Source organism: Styela clava, unplaced genomic scaffold (assembly GCF_964204865.1).
Source record: "Styela clava unplaced genomic scaffold, kaStyClav1.hap1.2 HAP1_SCAFFOLD_380, whole genome shotgun sequence".
Lineage (NCBI taxonomy): Eukaryota > Metazoa > Chordata > Ascidiacea > Stolidobranchia > Styelidae > Styela > Styela clava.
In genome coordinates this window covers 1-5,000 of record NW_027556479.1, presented here as the reverse complement: position 1 = coordinate 5,000, position 5,000 = coordinate 1, and the positions used below count along the sequence as shown (strand labels likewise).

At 55.3% G+C, this 5,000-nt stretch overlaps 1 non-coding gene across 1 annotated transcript in view; it reads right to left on the bottom strand.

The window, feature by feature from the left end:
• Window positions 1-783, bottom strand: part of LOC144418687 (small subunit ribosomal RNA) — a 1,810-nt gene extending 1,027 nt beyond the window's left edge. The window contains exon 1 of the ribosomal RNA XR_013473616.1: window positions 1-783. This exon is cut by the window's left edge and continues 1,027 nt beyond it. This is a non-coding gene — a ribosomal RNA (small subunit ribosomal RNA).
• Window positions 784-5,000: the final 4,217 nt, after the last annotated feature.

The window sequence follows — 5,000 nt, the reverse complement described above, 5'->3', positions numbered from 1 at the left end:
CAGCCTGCTTTGAACACTCTAATTTTTTCAAAGTAAACTTATCGGCCACCGCCGACACTCAGTCAAGAGCACCGACGGAGAACCGAAGGTGAGGCGAACGCAACCAGTGACACGCCTTGCGACGGACCGGCGGCGCTCGCCCAAAATCCAACTACGAGCTTTTCAACCGCAACAACTTTAGCATACACTGTTGGAGCTGGAATTACCGCGGCTGCTGGCACCAGACTTGCCCTCCAATGGATACTCGTTAAGAGTTTTAGGATGTACTCATTCCAATTACAGGGCCTCGTTAGAGTCCTGTATTGTTATTTTTCGTCACTACCTCCCCGTGTCGGGAATGGGTAATTTGCGCGCCTGCTGCCTTCCTTGGATGTGGTAGCCGTTTCTCAGGCTCCCTCTCCGGAATCGAACCCTGATTCCCCGTTACCCGTTATCACAAAGGTAGGCACGTAGCGTACCTTCGACAGTTGATAGGGCAGACACTTGAATGATACGTCGTCGGTGCAGAGACCGTACGATCCGCGTGGTTATCCAGAGTCATCAAACGTCACAGGACGAACCCGGTCGGTTTTGATCTGATAAAAGCGCGCCTCCCGAAGTCGGCGCTTAATGCATGTATTAGCTCTAGAATTACCACAGTTATCCACTTCGCTTACGAGACCAAATAAACCAAGACTGATTTAATGAGCCATTCGCAGTTTCGCTTTACGAGAACTCGTACTTGCACCTGCATGGCTTAATCTTTGAGACAAGCATATCACTACTGGCAGGATCAACCAGATAGCTGCGACAGCTGCGCTCGGCCCTTGCTGGGCCGCCCGGCGCGTGCTCGTCGCATTCGTTTAAGACCGAGGCGATCGCCTGCGGCCGTACTCAGCTTCGACAGTCGCTGGCCGCGACGTCCACGCTCTCGCCGGCAGTGCCAGGCGGAGCGATTTGCGTTTTTTCTTTGCTCGCCCTCTCTCGGGCTCGATCCATTCAGTTTCGCACAAACAAGAGCTCTGCCGGCCGCCTGCAGCGGTGCCTAAAACCCGGGCAAACAATGCGACCGTTCTGCTAGGCCGACAAGCGCTCAAGCCAGACGCTCGATCGAACGCCCCCTACATATTAGTCGAGACAACGGCTCGCTCATTAGCATCGCGTTTGTACTTTAACTTTTTTCGGCTCGGCTTCTTTCGACGCCGATGCCGGCGACGCAGCACTCTCTCGCCCGCCAGCCACCGAGAAAAGGGTGCGCTCCGACCGGCCCCGCACGCGCTCTTTCTTGGCTCATTCGAAATTACTGTCTTTCGCTCTGACATGCCTTACCTAGGGTTAGGTTAGTATGCTTGCACGTTTGTACTTTAACTTTTTTCGGCTCGGCTTCTTTCGACGCCGATGCCGGCGACGCAGCACTCTCTCGCCCGCCAGCCACCGAGAAAAGGGTGCGCTCCGACCGGCCCCGCACCGCTCTTTCATGGCTCATTCGAAATTACTGTCTTTCGCTCTGACATGCCTTACCTAGGGTTAGGTTAGTATGCTTGCACGTTTGTACTTTAACTTTTTTTGGCTCGGCTTCTTTCGACGCCGATGCCGGCGACGCAGCACTCTCTCGCCCGCCAGCCACCTAGAAAAGGGTGCGCTCCGACCGGCCCCGCACCGCTCTTTCTTGGCTCATTCGAAATTACTGTCTTTCGCTCTGACATGCCTTACCCCTTACCTAGGGTTAGGTTAGTATGCTTGCACGTTTGTACTTTAACTTTTTTCGGCTCGGCTTCTTTCGACGCCGATGCCGGCGACGCAGCACTCTCTCGCCCGCCAGCCACCGAGAAAAGGGTGCGCTCCGACCGGCCCCGCACCGCTCTTTCTTGGCTCATTCGAAATTACTGTCTTTCGCTCTGACATGCCTTACCTAGGGTTAGGTTAGTATGCTTGCACGTTTGTACTTTAACTTTTTTCGGCTCGGCTTCTTTCGACGCCGATGCCGGCGACGCAGCACTCTCTCGCCCGCCAGCCACCGAGAAAAGGGTGCGCTCCGACCGGCCCCGCACCGCTCTTTCTTGGCTCATTCGAAATTACTGTCTTTCGCTCTGACATGCCTTACCTAGGGTTAGGTTAGTATGCTTGCACGTTTGTACTTTAACTTTTTTCGGCTCGGCTTCTTTCGACGCCGATGCCGGCGACGCAGCACTCTCTCGCCCGCCAGCCACCGAGAAAAGGGTGCGCTCCGACCGGCCCCGCACCGCTCTTTCTTGGCTCATTCGAAATTACTGTCTTTCGCTCTGACATGCCTTACCTAGGGTTAGGTTAGTATGCTTGCACGTTTGTACTTTAACTTTTTTCGGCTCGGCTTCTTTCGACGCCGATGCCGGCGACGCAGCACTCTCTCGCCCGCCAGCCACCGAGAAAAGGGTGCGCTCCGACCGGCCCCGCACCGCTCTTTCTTGGCTCATTCGAAATTACTGTCTTTCGCTCTGACATGCCTTACCTAGGGTTAGGTTAGTATGCTTGCACGTTTGTACTTTAACTTTTTTCGGCTCGGCTTCTTTCGACGCCGATGCCGGCGACGCAGCACTCTCTCGCCCGCCAGCCACCGAGAAAAGGGTGCGCTCCGACCGGCCCCGCACCGCTCTTTCTTGGCTCATTCGAAATTACTGTCTTTCGCTCTGACATGCCTTACCTAGGGTTAGGTTAGTATGCTTGCACGTTTGTACTTTAACTTTTTTCGGCTCGGCTTCTTTCGACGCCGATGCCGGCGACGCAGCACTCTCTCGCCCGCCAGCCACCGAGAAAAGGGTGCGCTCCGACCGGCCCCGCACCGCTCTTTCTTGGCTCATTCGAAATTACTGTCTTTCGCTCTGACATGCCTTACCTAGGGTTAGGTTAGTATGCTTGCACGTTTGTACTTTAACTTTTTTCGGCTCGGCTTCTTTCGACGCCGATGCCGGCGACGCAGCACTCTCTCGCCCGCCAGCCACCGAGAAAAGGGTGCGCTCCGACCGGCCCCGCACCGCTCTTTCTTGGCTCATTCGAAATTACTGTCTTTCGCTCTGACATGCCTTACCTAGGGTTAGGTTAGTATGCTTGCACGTTTGTACTTTAACTTTTTTCGGCTCGGCTTCTTTCGACGCCGATGCCGGCGACGCAGCACTCTCTCGCCCGCCAGCCACCGAGAAAAGGGTGCGCTCCGACCGGCCCCGCACCGCTCTTTCTTGGCTCATTCGAAATTACTGTCTTTCGCTCTGACATGCCTTACCTAGGGTTAGGTTAGTATGCTTGCACGTTTGTACTTTAACTTTTTTTGGCTCGGCTTCTTTCGACGCCGATGCCGGCGACGCAGCACTCTCTCGCCCGCCAGCCACCTAGAAAAGGGTGCGCTCCGACCGGCCCCGCACCGCTCTTTCTTGGCTCATTCGAAATTACTGTCTTTCGCTCTGACATGCCTTACCTAGGGTTAGGTTAGTATGCTTGCACGTTTGTACTTTAACTTTTTTCGGCTCGGCTTCTTTCGACGCCGATGCCGGCGACGCAGCACTCTCTCGCCCGCCAGCCACCGAGAAAAGGGTGCGCTCCGACCGGCCCCGCACCGCTCTTTCATGGCTCATTCGAGTTTACTGTCTTTCGCTCTGACATGCCTTACCTAGGGTTAGGTTAGTATGCTTGCACGTTTGTACATTAACTTTTTTCGGCTCGGCTTCTTTCGACGCCGATGCCGGCGACGCAGCACTCTCTCGCCCGCAGCCACCGAGAAAAGGGTGCGCTCCGACCGGCCCCGCACCGCTCTTTCTTGGCTCATTCGAAATTACTGTCTTTCGCTCTGACATGCCTTACCTAGGGTTAGGTTAGTATGCTTGCACGTTTGTACATTAACTTTTTTCGGCTCGGCTTCTTTCGACGCCGATGCCGGCGACGCAGCACTCTCTCGCCGCCAGCCACCGAGAGAAAAGGGTGCGCTCCGACCGGCCCCGCACCGCTCTTTCTTGGCTCATTCGAAATTACTGTCTTTCGCTCTGACATGCCTTACCTAGGGTTAGGTTAGTATGCTTGCACGTTTGTACTTTAACTTTTTTCGGCTCGGCTTCTTTCGACGCCGATGCCGGCGACGCAGCACTCTCTCGCCCGCCAGCCACCGAGAAAAGGGTGCGCTCCGACCGGCCCCGCACCGCTCTTTCTTGGCTCATTCGAAATTACTGTCTTTCGCTCTGACATGCCTTACCTAGGGTTAGGTTAGTATGCTTGCACGTTTGTACTTTAACTTTTTTCGGCTCGGCTTCTTTCGACGCCGATGCCGGCGACGCAGCACTCTCTCGCCCGCCAGCCACCGAGAAAAGGGTGCGCTCCGACCGGCCCCGCACCGCTCTTTCTTGGCTCATTCGAAATTACTGTCTTTCGCTCTGACATGCCTTACCTAGGGTTAGGTTAGTATGCTTGCACGTTTGTACTTTAACTTTTTTCGGCTCGGCTTCTTTCGACGCCGATGCCGGCGACGCAGCACTCTCTCGCCCGCCAGCCACCGAGAAAAGGGTGCGCTCCGACCGGCCCCGCACCGCTCTTTCTTGGCTCATTCGAAATTACTGTCTTTCGCTCTGACATGCCTTACCTAGGGTTAGGTTAGCATGCTTGCACGTTTGTACTTTAACTTTTTCGGCTCGGCTTCTTTCGACGCCGATGCCGGCGACGCAGCACTCTCTCGCCCGCCAGCCACCGAGAAAAGGGTGCGCTCCGACCGGCCCCGCACCGCTCTTTCTTGGCTCATTCGAAATTACTGTCTTTCGCTCTGACATGCCTTACCTAGGGTTAGGTTAGTATGCTTGCACGTTTGTACTTTAACTTTTTCCGGCTCGGCTTCTTTCGACGCCGATGCCGGCGACGCAGCACTCTCTCGCCCGCCAGCCACCGAGAAAAGGGTGCGCTCCGACCGGCCCCCGCACCGCTCTTTCTTGGCTCATTCGAAATTACTGTCTTTCGCTCTGACATGCCTTACCTAGGGTTAGGTTAGCATGCTTGCACGTTTGTACTTT